This window comes from Eulemur rufifrons, chromosome 18 (assembly GCF_041146395.1).
Source record: "Eulemur rufifrons isolate Redbay chromosome 18, OSU_ERuf_1, whole genome shotgun sequence".
Taxonomy (NCBI): Eukaryota; Metazoa; Chordata; class Mammalia; order Primates; family Lemuridae; genus Eulemur; species Eulemur rufifrons.
In genome coordinates, this window is record NC_091000.1 from 12,351,858 (window position 1) to 12,367,002 (window position 15,145).

Sequence of the window (15,145 nt, forward strand, 5' to 3'; positions counted from 1 at the left end):
CTCGGTGAACATGTTTGTCCTAAAACAGATTCCAGCCTGTTTTCTTTTTATGAGGACTCCCAGAATGGAATTTGGGAAACTGAATCCCTGAGATGAAATGCCATTCTCTTGATCCCAGCTCAACCCTTCCCTGTTTTTCTTATATGGAGTTTTCTGCTAATTGACCCTTTACTCTGAATACACATTGATCTTTATGGGTTCCTGAGTGCTGGGTTCCCACTTTTTAAAGCAATTATAAAGAGAAAACAGGGCATTTTCCCAGACATAAAACTCTTTCTCATTTCCCAGTGGGTCAGTTAATCCTAGGATATTGCAAGAGTTCAGTGAAACCTAATTCAATTAATTTCTATCACTTCATTCTCCCCCAGTTCTTGAGTATACCTCTGGCTGCACAAGGAGGAAAAAAGCCAAGCCTTTGGTCAATGTCAGATAAATATCTTTCTTCCAACGTTTAGGGTGAATGATTTAGTTTTTGTAGTTGAACAAATGCACTATAGAGTTTTAGCAGCTGTTACGATTTACTATGCCTGGGTTGCACTTTTGCTGCTTATTTTTAAGTGGGCTTCATATTTCACTGAATCTTATAGCTGGAAGAGACCTTGGAAAACTTTGGGTCCGATGCGCTCGTTTTATATAGATGAAGCCCACAGAGGTTAAGAGATATGCTTAAAGTCACAAAGCTGGTTAGGTGACAGAGCTAGAACCCCAGTTTCCTAACTCCCGCTCCAGTGTTTTTGGCAACATATTAATATTTCTGAATAGGATATAATGACATTCTGCACCTCTGTCCAGATTCTTAGCATAACAATTTCCAAGAAATGCATGTTATTGTTGGAGATCTAAAATTTAGTCCATTTTATATAACTGTTACTTTTTTCTTTTTATTATGCACAATTTCTAACATACATAAAAGTAGAGAGAATAGGAAAACAAACCCAATGGCCAGCTTCAACAATTTTCAATTTGTGGCTCATTGTGTTTCATCTACATCAGGGGTCTCCAACCTTTTTCACACCAGGAACTAGTTTCATGGAAGACAGTTTTTCCAAAGACGGGTGTGGGGCTGGACCGGGGGGTGGGTCGGGATGATTCAAGCGCGTCACATTTATTATGTACTTTATCATTATTACATTGTACTATATAATGAAATAATTATACAACTCACCATAATGTAGACTCAGGGAGCCTTGAGCTTGTTTTCCTGCAAGTACGTGGTCCCATCTAGGGGTGATGAGAGACAGTGACAACTGAAGTGTGTTACCTATGTCCAGTCTACTCTATAATCTCGTTTTGGTTGCTGTCACTGCAGGAAACCCTGCTTAAAAAAGATAGGGTGTTGGAAATGGAAGCAGGCTTTTCAATGCTTTTGTGGCAACCTTAGGAGTTTGAGACCAGCCTGGGCAACATAGTGAGACCCCATCTCTAAAACAAAAAAAGAATGGTGGGTGTTTTACGTCCATGGAAAGAGAGAGGTTCTGTAAAGGACTTTCAATATCACTGATAAAGTGTATCATGACTTTATAACCACTGAGGAATTTACTAGATATTCACTTAGTTTTTGAGTGTCTTAATTTCTTAATTCTCTTTTCTACTTAAACTAGTAAATTTTAATATGATGTTTTCCAAAGACATTGCAGCTGTTCTTTTCATATCCCTTTAAGTCATTTGTGTATCAGTATATTAGAGAAACTTGTCGCTAAGGAAAAGGAGAAAGTCCAGGTCACTTTTGTCGACAGGTCTCTGATTGTCTCTCAGTGTGAGCAGATGTGAATACCTTACGCTCCTAGGGTGCAGCTTACTGGCAAGAGATATAAATATTTTATGGTCAGAGACATGTTCTATTCACAAAAAAACTGTATTCCAGGGAAGGATTTTAGAGGAAACTGGTTGATCCTTTTGTGGGGCATGGTTGATAAGGTGTTTCTCATTTCTTCTGCTTCTCCTTTTAAATTTCCTTAGGGGTAGAAGCCAACAGCAGGTTTTGAGTGACTGTCACATCCCATTCGTACCTTTCAATTGGCGTGGCATTTTGTGTTACAGAATATAGGCTACCAAACAAAAACGTCCTCATTGCTTCTCTGCTGTGCTGAGAAAGCCACGGATTTTGTCAAGCCGACTGAAACCAGAAGTGTTCACGGAGACGTTTTGTTTCTTAGGGAAAAGTTGGGAGAGTTGGGTCCTGGGAGCGAGAAGCAGGAAGCAGGATTTTCCTGAGAGCAGCGGTCAGTGGAGTGGACTCCGCGAGCATCAGCCCGGGCACTGCCTTCCCGGCACGCGCGTCCAAGCCGCAGCACAGGCAAGTGTGAGCCGAAACTAGTTTAAGGCTCGCTCTATCTAGGTCAGACTGACTTCCAGGGCATGACAAAAACCTGTGTCCTGCGGTAATTGGGGCCACAGATGTACCTTGTGATTTGCTTAGAATGTTTCCTCCCCCTTCTCATCAAAGCCTCACCCCCCACCTTTCTGAGTTTGGGAAAATTCTTCTTCTTCTTCACCTTCCGTAGTGTTTGTTGTTGCTGTGTGTGTGTTTGTTTTACCTTTTCTCTCTGCCATTGGCTTTGGCTGGTCTAGGAAGGACAAGTATTTCGGGACGAGAGAGGGGGGACATTACACAGCCGATCGGTCCTAGAGTGGAAACAGCTGTTTCGTGACTGGGCTGAACGCTAGGCTGTCCAAAGGCCTGCGTGTTGTGGTCACTGCCTCTTGTCTGCAGCCTCCTGTTTGAGTTATGGTGATCCTAGTTCTGTGCAGGGAGACAAATGAGGCCCCTCCATCTGTGGGGGCTGCGTGGGGGCCGGGCTGCCTCGTATTTGCTTTGTTAGTGGTGCTGAGGAAGGAAGAGGAAGCCCCTTGGCTTCTGGAAGCTAAACAATGTGGACGTCCAGCCTGATGGATGAGTGCGTTTCTGTATCTGCCTTTGCTGAGAGTCCATTTATCCAGGGTCCTTCTCTTTAAATACGTTGGTGTTTAACGCTCTGTGGGGTTGTACGTACTCCTCCTTTAAAATATGCGTGTATTTTTAAAATTTCGCTTATGACAACTGGCCAAAAGCCACATGCCTAAAACCAGTGAAGAACCTTAGCCCCCTTTGTAACAATGCTTGCATGGAAAAATACTTCAGGAGTTCCAGTGTCAATGTGCATCTCCTCCACCCCTGTCCTCTGAAACTGCTGGCCAGAGGAGGGAACACTTCCCTGGCTCCAGCCCATGTGTCTGCATAGATGGGGGCCCAGTGCCAGGGTGGACCCCAAGGATTCTGGGAGGGATGGTTGTGGGATGGTGTAGACGGATACAAGATAAGTGTCCTTAGGGTTGCTTGTGGCACAGCATAAAAGCTAAGGAAGGGCATCCTTGGAGATGGGGCTGGTACTTAAGAAATGCTTTGTCAGTTGAATGACAGGGGACCACCTGGATTTTTCAGTAATACAAACTTTGAGAATAAATCCTGCCTGCATGTCGGTGAGTCCACTGAGGGTACTTGGGGACACAAGAGAAGGGGATTGAGAGCTAAGGTGTGAGCCGTTACTATGTGTCCACAGTCCTGTTACAGGCCTCTGCTAACGGCACTGCCCAGGTGCAGAACGAAGAGAGAACCAGACTGGAATGAGGCAAGAAGTAGCAGGTGAGAGACAGGAGAGACCAAGTCGTTTTCTTCACCCGTCTTTCTCTGCAGCACCCTTTTCCCGTGGAACAGCACCTCCCAAGCTCTGGCGTCTCATCAGCTCAACACAGAACAGACAGTCCTCAATGACAGCCCCGTCTGTCCCTCCCTTCCTCCCAGGAACGCGCGTTTCATACCTTCTCCATGCTAGGCTGATGCCAGGTTCTTGAAGGATGTGTTCCTGTCCGTCCTGAAATCCTTTCCATGGTGGGTCGGCTCAGTGCTGCCTCATAATGTTTCGCCCTCCAGCACCACGGGAAGATGTCCTAACCAATGGAAACCGTTCACGTCACCGACTTACGCAGCTATTACAGCAGTTTTTGCAGAGATGAAGTCATGTGTCCTTAGAAGGGAAAAGTTTTCCCCCCTAGTTGTCCCAGAGGCACCGTATGAACTACTGGAGGCTGTGGATCTACGTGCGTTTCCCGTTTATGATCAGACACGTGACCAACGGCTGAAGACTTTCCTAGTGGTCAGCAGGCAGCCTGCTGAGCACGCTCCGTGTGCTCTCACTGACTCCTTCACACAACGTTACGGGAGAGCGATTTCTCCCATTTACCTTGAAGGGAATGATGGCTTAGCAGAGATTTTGGACTTTGCTCAGGTTATGCATCTAGTAAGTGCTAGATCCAGGACTTACATCCATGCTCCAAAGCCGATGCTCTTTTTAATACTGTGGAATGGTAGGCAAATGCCTTGGGCCCATCTGTATCTTGAGAAAAATATGGTGTTGGAGACCTCCACTTTTTTTATTCGCCTAAGAGAACTTCATGTTTCGAAGGATAAAGGTGCAAGGCCCTGAGCAAGAACCACCTTTGACTCTGCTGCCCAGACAGTAGCTAATGTTTACAGCGCTTGCTCCTTACCGGGCGCTGTCCTGAGCGGCTCACATATATGAACTTATCTGAGCCTTCCAGCAGCCTGGAGAGCTCTGTTAGCCCCATTTTACAGCTGGGGAAATTGATGCCCAGACATGATCACACAGCTAGTTGGCGGCCCAGTGCATTTCACACCCTGGATTCTACACCCCCTGCCTCTCTGGCATGCCACCTGGATCCCAGCTACCCTGAACCCCATGTCCTGTTCCCTCCTGGCCTCGGGGGGCCTGGGGAGGTGGCCTTCATGAGAGAGGGCTCACGGCTGGTGCCGAGGCAGCACAGCTGTGCTGGGACCTGGTCGTGTTCTCTTGTCTGCTCCTTGCCAACCTGTGGTTACTTCTTACTCTGACTTGCTTATTTCTGGGCCCCGGGGTTTGGCAAGGAAGAAGCCAGAGGCTCGCACAGTCTGCACAGGGCTGAGACAGAAGCTGGCTCCTGTTAACGAGAGTTAAACATGTCAAGTGCTACTTTTTCCCACCCCTTTCCTCCGCTTCACTCCTTTGGATAGTGCTCAAACCACGCAATTGTGCCTGTGGCCGTGAGGCAGAGCTGATGTACCACTTGTTCTCTGGGCACGTTTGGCTTTGTGCTAGAGAAGGGGGCGAATGCTCCCTTTCTCTGGAGCACAGAAAACAAGTTGGCGTCTTCCCGTGTAAGGGAAGCACAAATTTACCCAAAAGGGAAGTTTTGCTTTGATAAACTGCCAAAGACGTTCTTGATGCATGATTGGACCGTCTTTTGCTTGGTTTATTTTTTTTTGCCTTAGTGAATCTGGCTTTGGTTTAGGAGCCCGAAGACGTGAAGGGATTCCCCTCAACAACCCTGATGTGGGTTGAATCGCGTCCCTCACAAATGCATATCCTGACCCCTAGTCCCTCAAAATACGACCCGATCTGGAAATGGGGTGTTGCAGATGTAACTGGTTAAGACAATGTCATACTGGAGTCTGGTGGGCCCTCAGTCCAGTTGACAGGTGTCCCTATAAACAGGGGCAGTTTGGACACAGACACTCGCATAGGGAGAATGCCACGTGAAGACAGGGTGACGAAGCAGGAGCCAAGGAATGCCAGAGCTCGCCAGCAAACCACCGGGCGCTAGGAGTAAGGCCTGGAACAGATTCTTCCCACAGTCATCAGACGAACCAGCCCTGATGATAACCTTGGTCTTGGACTTCCGGCCTCCAGAACTGTGTGACAGTTTCTGTCGTTTAAGCCACCCAGTTTGTGGTATTTTTTTATGGCAGCTCAAGCAAACTAATACAAATACCTTAAACAAACAGAACAGGAAAAACAAAACCATGAAGTTAGCAAGGTCTGATGGGCCTGAACCCGTCATGAAGGCGGCCTTTCCTTCTCCTACCGTGGCAGCGACTTAGGAGCACAGGAGCTGAGCGGGCCCTGGCCGGGCACTTGCGCAGGGTGCGCGGACACCCGCAGGCTTGCCTCCGAGCCCAGGCACAGCGGGCCACCTCTGCCCTTCTCCACGCCTCCCTTCCATTCACGCTGAGCTTCAGGGCCTTCCCCCAAGCTCCCTACCCCAGACACCGTCTTCTCTCAGCCTGTTCGTTCCTCTTTCCTTACCTCTTCCTTTTAAATCTCCCTGGTTAGAGGAAAACATGCCAAATGCTTCCTTTCAGCTTTCCCCGATTTGGAAGTGAAAACACCCTTCCCCCTCCCGCAAAGAAACTCCACCCTACTTTTAGATTTATCCCCACCCTAAGCCCCTCAGATGCCTTTACCGTCGAGGCCTGTACATTGAGGTGCCGTTGTGTTATGCCTCGCTGTCTAGCGCCCGCCCTGCTTTTCCACTGCTAGGTCAAGGTGAAGCTTAGATGGGACCAGGGAACCAGCGACTGGCTAGGTGCAGCTGGGGGGGAAGAGCTAGGACACCCAGACCAGGGAGGATGAGGCGGACCAGGCCTAGAAAGACAAGCCACCACTTAGGACACTTCAAAACACATGGACACTAGTTCGCTGGCTGAAAATCAGGGACTAAGGAGAGGACAGAAGACCAGCAGGATTGACAGTACAGGCCCAGGAACCAGGGTGAATGCATGCAGTGTAGACGAGTCTTGGACAGTGGCCTGGTGTGTGTGTGTGTGACTGGGGGGTTGGGGAGGACTTGGCGGCCCTATCTCTTAGGAGGTGCAGAGACATGGGGGGCCATGCTGTTGTGCCACCTTAGACTGAAGTCCGTCAAATTTAAAGACCCAGTCTATAGAATTCTTTGAGTTTTGTTTTTTTCTGTAATATAATGCTCTATTGGCAGTAGTAAGTCTTTCTAAAATGTTAGTAATTATCTCTTTGGGACCCTACTGGTTTCCTGGTGTGCTTGGTGTTGGAGGGTGGGGGAGAGCTGTGCTATGGGATGGAGGAAGGTGCCCTGCACCCCAGGCCAGCCCCCAGCGCTGGGGCAGCGTTACCCAGGCGTGGGTTGGGGAGATGCAGGAATCCCTCGGCATCCTGTGTGCTGAGTGTGTTCTACCCACACTGTAAGCCTCTTTTTTTTTCTTCAAGATGCTGAAGTATAGCCAGGCCCCTACCTCTATGTTTCTTTTCTCTTTAGAACATAAAACAAGCTTTTCTTCCAAAATAAGACTAAATAGTCATCAAATAAATGCTTAGTGGAAATCTTTGAGCTACTAGGTTTTACTCGTCTTCTATAGCGGGGCAATAAAACCATTGTAGCTGACGTCTACTGAGGGCTTCCCGTGTGTCTGACTGAGCCCGGAGCTCCACACAGATCATCTTACTCAAACTTGGCACTGGTGCCTTTTAAAGATGAGAAGACGGAGGCCTGTGGAGGTGAAACTTACCCAGCCCCACAGAGGCAATGAGAGACAGAGCCAGGACTTAAGCAGAAATCTGACTTCAAATTCTATGTTTCTCATTGAGCTGGCATGGACAATACTTAAACTCAGTAATTCTGGATTCCTAAGTGTTTCCTTTTTTACTATTCCTGTTGTTCCAAAGTAAAATTTTATCAGGAGTTGCTGCACCACTATTTATTTATTATTACCCCAGCCCTAATCAGTTCTTGTGTATAAAAATGAGATATCCTATATTCAGGTAGCTCTTTATGTGGACTTCAAAGTGTGTTCATGCTTATTATTTTATAATGACATGTCATCGAATTTGAGCGAGGAAAGGGACCTGGAGGCCTCTAATGCAATCCCTGCCTTTTCCCAGTGAAACCACTGAGGCTCATAGAGGTTACGGGATTTCACGTATAGGTGTCCTCAGAGCCTGGTGCAGGACTTGTGTTTCCGTACTTCCGTACCCGTGTTCCTTCCCCCACTCGCTGCTCCGCCCCAGAGCCTCAGTCTTCCCCAGAGCCTCAGTCTTCCCCAGAACCTCCCTGAGGTTGGTGAGTGAAGAAACACAGGCTTGGAGAAGTGAAGTGACAAAGCAAGTTGGTAGCAGAAGGAGGACATGGGTTTAAGACTCCTGGTTACTGGCTGGGTGTGCCTTCTGTCACCTCCAGCCCAACCCCAAGCCTTGTCATGCTGTTTTTCTTAGAGACTCCCTCCCTGTGGGTCCCAGAGTGGCCCTGTTGCCCCTAAGCCCACTGATGAGAGAAAGAGAGAGAGAGAGAGAGAGAGAGAGAAACTGTGTCATATGTGACATCATGAAATTATGAAAGGATGGCTGGAGACCTCTGTCCCTGTGTGTGTATTGTGTATTTCTTTTAACATTCTCTAGATTTTATAATTGATCATTACAGAATTACTGCTGTTTAGAGACCAAAAAAGAAGTGAGCTACTTGCTTCCATTTCTAGCAATATAGCAGTGTATATATCCTGAAAAGCCCCCAGTTAAAAAAAAAAAAAAAAGATAAATTTCCAGGTGAAATATTACACAGGGTTTTTTGGCTCTTCAGTGTCATAAAACACAAATCCAACTCCATCCACCTTTCACTACCATTGAGCCGCAGCTCAGCCCCCAGGGAGCGGGCTTGCTCATGTTCTATGCGGGACTGGTAAACTAGGGTAAAGCTCAACAAGGTTTGACTATTTATGACAGTAATAGAGGAAAGAAAGAAAAAGAGAGTGGGAGAGAGAAAAGAAGCAGGAGGAAGGAAGGAGGGACGGAGAGAGAATGGAAGGGAACCAATAAAATACTGAACCACCTAATCTGTGAGCCAGTGTGTGCACAGAGTTGAATCACTCTAGTCTGTGTTGTTTGGGAGGATGGTGGAGACAGTGATTCATTTTAGATTTTTTTTTTTTAAAGTTAGGAATGCTTGTAAAGGTAATAATCATTGAAAGACTAGAAAAAGAGAAGAGGTGGAATTAGAGAGAGAGCTTGAATTTGTCACAATTGTTTAATGTGATAAAACTTTTTGAGCTGTCTAAGGTCAAACGACCTGATGTGGTGGTCAGAAGACGTTGTCTGTGTGTTTAGTCCTGGACCAATAATTAAATCAACATTTCCTGAGCATTAACTAATTGCCAGGCACTATCCTGAAGACAGCCCGAGGACATGGGTGGTTTTGTTTTCCCCATGTAACCGAGGAAGGACCAAGGAGAGGACGGTGGCTCGGACAGGCCTGCGTTCACCCAGCTATGGGGTGCTGGGATTCGGACATCGACAGGCATATTCCAGGGTGTTCACTTTTAACCCCAGGGCCATATTGCTTTAGCAAAATCCTTGCAGGGAAGTCTTTGTCCTGGCAAAATTCTGAAGGGGTAGTCAAGAGAACTGTGTCCCTCGGAGGCGGCTCAGGGCCATTCTCCCTGCTAGTCCCCGTCCTAGGCCTTTGAGTCCTCTGGGGACCCTGCAGCTGTGCACAGCACAGTCTGGAGCCTCTTGCCCTGTTTCTGTGGGTATAACACACCCCTGCAGTTTTGAACTCTGATCACGTGGATGCTGACAAGTGCATAAAATCACTTTCTGTTATGCTTTTGTATTTTAGCTGCTGAGGTGGTGGTGGTGTGGGCACAGTCTGTAGTGACATGTGAAAGCACACGGGATGCTCTTACTATCGATACATACTTAGGATATACTTCCCCTCTCATCCAAGGCAATTACTTGTCACTTGTTACAGGACCTTAGTTGAAGATGGCACATGTGCAGTTGTTACTGCTCATTAGCTGGAGGTGATGACTCCATGGAGACATTGATTTGTCAATACCAAACAGGGATAGATTCCCTTATGCCTAGAATTTAAAACAATTTAGGTTTAAAAATATATCATAGTTCTGGAAAAGTCTGTGGGAGGTTCATCTCCAAGGACTTGGTGATGTCTTCACAGAGTATCTAGGGCCAGCAAGCCAGATCAGATAGCCTTTGGAAATCAGACTCTCAGATTTTGGAACCATATCTCTGAGTTCAACTTTCTCTTTCTTTTATTACCTTCTGGCTCTTTATCATAGCTTCTAATTCAAATTAGGCCTAATCCCATTTCTGGAATATTTTCCCTCCTTTCTACTGGGAAGCCACAGGGATAGGTAGGAAGCAGTTCCCTCACTGGCCCAGACGGAGGGCCCCTTGGAAACCCAGTAGGTGAGATAGGTGTAGACTGTCAGATCCAGTCTAGTTTGTGTCCTGAAGCATGGTCCACGTGGTAGGGTGTGTCCCTTTCCTCCCTTGCCAGTGTCTCCAGCTTGGTTGGCCTCTTCAGAATGGTGCTCCCTTGTTCTCTGGGGGACGGGAAAGCAAGTGGGAAGAAAAGCCCAGGTCCTGCAAGTGAGGCTGGATTTCATGTTCTTGTTACTGGAAGCATTCACCGTCATATGCAATTACCTGAGCCAATTTTTGTTTTTTTTTAAATAAACGGAGTCATAACAGAACCAATTCAGTATATGTGTGGCCAAAAATTAAATTTTAGTAGCAGATCTTAAGTCTTCACCCTTGTAGTCAGGGATGAGAAAAGAACAGATAGAGATAACCCCAAACACTACTATTTTACATTTAAAAAATATCTGACGCTACAGGTAATTTTTCTTGTCTCCCCACTTGGATTTATTTGTTCTTCTTATAAAGCAAAATTTGCTTTTTTTTTTTTGACTAGTCTCCTTCCACTAAAAGTGGGCTGACCATATATCCCCGTTTGCCCAGGAGGGTACTAGTGTAAGCATTTTTTCCTAGTGTAACTAATAGCATCCTTCCTACTTTAAGAAGCATCCTAGGTGAATAATAAGTAATATGTTAACTCTAATGAAAGCTATTGCAAACTATTGTTAGATTATAGTTAACCCTCTGTGTTTGAAATAGAAGTTCCACAGCACCTTTAACATATCATATGAATAATAATAGGGAGATTTAAGATTATCTATAAGCCTAAATACTTAAACTGCTAAAAATATTGAAATGAAGTTTAAAAAAATCTTTCAAATGGATTTAGCAGAAATTATTAAGTAATAGCATCTCTATATTTTTCATTCTTTATTAACATTAGAAATGTTATTAGTAATTATTAAGTGATATCACATAAAAGTCCTATAATTTGCTGGAGTTAAAGAAGTGATTCTTAAATAGAGTCTGGAATTTAAATATCTGGGGCCTTTTTTTTTTTTTTTTTACAATTATTGTAATTTGATAAAACAGGAAACTGTTTGAGCTTTGCTTCTTTTTTGATATATGATTTTAATTGTTCATGTATAACATTTCCTTAAATTACAGGAAGCCACATGTTGGAAAAAGGAGCCATCCCTTAAACTCCATCTGTGTAATGGTGTGGTTTTTCATTGGCTTGGGAAGCAGCTCTGTGGTGACTTGCAAGCAGAACTTAGAAAAGAAAACTTTCCAGATTGATTAGTCTGAAGGAGGCGTGTGGATTTAGCTCTCTGAATCTCATGCACCATCTGTATAAATGAGCTAGGGAAGTCACTTGAGTCATCTGAATAAAATGCGTCTTCTATTTTACATGCACATAGATTCATAAAATCTTGTGAATAAGACAACCTAAAAATTTGGGGAGTATTCTGGCAAAACAAAGATTTATATAAACTTCGTTCCGACTACACAAACAACAATTAACAAGAAAACCCTAAATCTAGCGACTGCTCATTTCAGGCGATACAGAGGCAGGAAAAAAGATCCTGGACTGGGAATCTCAAAAATGGAATTCTAGTTCTTCAAGATCCGTGTGACTCTGGGTCAATCAATTACTGTCTCTGAGCCTTCATTTTTTTCATCTTTACTTATGATAGCAACCCTGCTTCGCCTGCCTTGCTTATGGGGCTGAATAGACTGTAAAGTCCTATGCAAACATCAGGCATCATTTTTCCTTAGCTACAAGAATTCTTACCTATCAGTGGATATGAGGGAAAATGAAGTAGATATAATATTGTTTCTTTATGATCTTAAATCCACGGGTATTTGATAAACCTCTGGTAGGAGCACAGCACTGAAGAGAGCCTAAAATTAGCACATCGTGGCACACTTTATCGAGGGCCTACTTTTTGAAAGGCACTAGGCATAAATGATTACTAAAGTGAAGTCTTCCCTGGCCACTCCATCCTAAACTGCAAACCTTCTGTCTCAGTCTTCTTTCCCTGCGTCATTTGCTTCCATTACACTTATCACTATTTTATATTCCATATGGTTTACTAATTTTATGTGTTTATTGTCATCTCCTCCCATTAGGATGTAGATCCCTTAATGACAGAAGATTTTGTTTCTGTTGTTGTTTTGTTTTTAAGCTGTGTGTCCCAGTACCTAGAACTGTTATTAGCACATAACAAGTGTTCCAGGAACAAAGCAGTCATGGTCTCAAGGAGCACCCAAGCCGGGGAAGCAGGCAGGCATTTTTGCATGGTATTACATTATATTACAATGAGGCAGGCATTTTTGCATGGTATTACATTATATTACAATGAGGTGGGCGCTGTAACAGGAAGGGCACCTATTGTTATATAAACAGGATGAAGTCTTCTAAATCTGCAGGGAAATGGGAAGGCGGAGTTGGGGAGAAGGTGGAAAGTCTTTCAGAGAACTGACCTTAGTTTGAATCTTGAAGGATGGACGGGAGTTTTCTAGGAGGCAGAGGAGATGACGGGCATCCTACGCCAACAGGGCAGCTCCTAAGAAGGCCTGAGACAGGAAATGACGTTGCTGAGGAATGTGCCTAGTTCAATATATTATGCACATTGCAATGGGTGCCCAATGTGATTCACTGGGGCATCAGGAGAAACTCTGAACTTTCTTGCATTTATCATGAACTTTTAAGTAAAAAGTACAAAGGAAATGATGTGTTAAAAATTGATACCAGGACTGGTGCTGGGTGAGTGTGTCTGGGGGCGTGTGCTACTTAGGGGTGATCTGGTGGGGGCCATTCTGTGTGGCCCTGTGTCGTCTTTTTCCTTTCAGTGTATGGTCTCCCATTGCAGTTTATCTGTGCTCATTAAATGGGTCTACAGCTCACATGATGTTCACAAGTTTATAATGGGATGGGGCCTAACCATGACAATATTTCCAACCACACAAAAGTCCACCGATTATCTTGTAGCAAAATACTTCAAGGACTTGTTCAACATAAAGAATAAGGTATGCATTTTTTTTTTATAAAAGGGTGAGAATTACACTTTTGCTTGACAACAAGGTTAATGCCAGTCACTATCATCTGAACAAACCACCAATATTGTGATTTTTAGCTAGTCTTTGGGGGTTAATCAAATAGGAGCTGCATAGAGAAGTTCATGAAGATGTCATGGAGAGTCTTCGATGGTCCAGTAGGGAGCTTGTTCTACCTATTGGAGCTTGGAAGAAGCAGCAAAAGTTACATTTGTTTACACAAGATAAGCCTGAGATGAATGGGGAAAATTTAAAGATTTACTTCATGAATTGTTAAAATTGTCAATCAGGCAATTAAACTTCTATTCTTTTCCCTCAACTTGTGAAGAGGTTCTGTGACACAAATCAACTACTGTTTCATTCAGAAGTTTGTTAAATTTCATGTGCGAAAGGCTGTTATTTGTCTGTTTGGGTTTCAGAAAAACCTTAGGTCTTTCTAGAGGAAGTCTGTTCTCTGTGAGAGTCTGCCTGGTTGCTCCTGGCTTTGTAAATGATATTTTGGTGCCATCTTTGCTTACTTGAAGCCTTGTGGATATACCTTTAGATTGTTCAAATGAACAAATATAGCTGCTGCACATGCTAATTTGTAAAGACAGTATTTCTGTATGAGACAGCTTAAAAATTGAGACAGCTTAAAAAAGATGATTGCAAAGCTGGACTTAGGGCCTGTAGACCAAGGTCATGGTCAACTAGTTTCTTTTAGTTAGATGAACAATCTGATTATGAACTCTTCTGATTTTGATGAAAATATTTTAATCATTTTGAGGACAGACTTGAAAGCTTGACAGAAGAGCCTCATAGATATTTCCCCAAACAAGGCAGCAGTAGATATTACCAAATACATAGCATGTGCGGAATGAAAACCGATTCTGAGGTTTGCTTCAAGTAACGAGGTTTATAGAACAGAACTCAGCTAAGACTTTCACAGCTAGAGGGGAGAAATCAATGCCTGGCTTCAAAGCTTCAAAAGACAGGTTGACTCTTGCTAGGAGCTAATGCAGCTGGTGACTTTAAGTTGAACCCAATGCTCATTTATCATTCCAAAAATCCTAGGGCCCTTAAGAATCATGCTAAAGCTACTTTCCTGGGCTCTATAAATGCAACAAGAAAGCCTGGATGACATCACATCTGTTTACAGCATGGTTTACTAAATATTTTAAGGCCATTATTGAGACCTACTGCTCAGAAAAAAAGATTTCTTTCAAAATATTACTGCTTATTGACAACGCACCTGGCTACCCAAGACCTCTGATGGAGATCGACAGGGATATTAATGTTGTTTTCATGCCTGCTAACCCAGCATTCATTCTGCATAGCCCATGGATCGAGGAATAATTTCAACTTTCAAGTCTTATTATTTAAGAAATATATTTTGTAAGGCTGTAGCTGCCATAGAACATGATTCCTCTGATGGATCTGGGAAAGTAAATTGGAAACCTGGAAAGGATTCACCATTCTAGGTGCCATTAAGAACATTCATGTTTCATGAGAGAAAGTCATGAATATCAACATTAATATTAATTTGGAAGAAGTTGATTCCATCTCTCATGGATGACCTTGAGGGGTTCAAGACTTCCATGCAGGAAATATTAATAACTGCAGATGTGGCAGAAATAGCAAGAAAACTAGAATTATAAGTGTATCTTGAAGATATAACTGAATTGCTACAATCTCATGATAAAACTTGAATGGATAAAAAGTTGCTTCTTGTGGATGAACAAAGAAAGTGATTTCTTGAGATAGAATCTACTCCTGGTGAAGATGCTGTGAACATTGTTGAAATGACAACCAAGGATTTAGAATATTACATAAACTTAGTTGACAAAGCAGCATCAGGGTTGAGAGGATTAACTTTAATTCTGAAAGAAGGTCTACTGTGGGTAAAATGCTATCAACAGCATCGCGTGCTACAAAGAAATCTTTTGTAAAAGGAAGAGTTAATCGATGTGTCAAACTTCATTATTGTCTTATTTTAAGAAATTGCCACAGCCACCCCAAACTTCAGCAACCACCACCCCGATCAGTCAGCAGCCATCAACATTGAGGCAAGACCCTCCACCAGCGAAAAAATTACAAAGGCCCAGATGGTC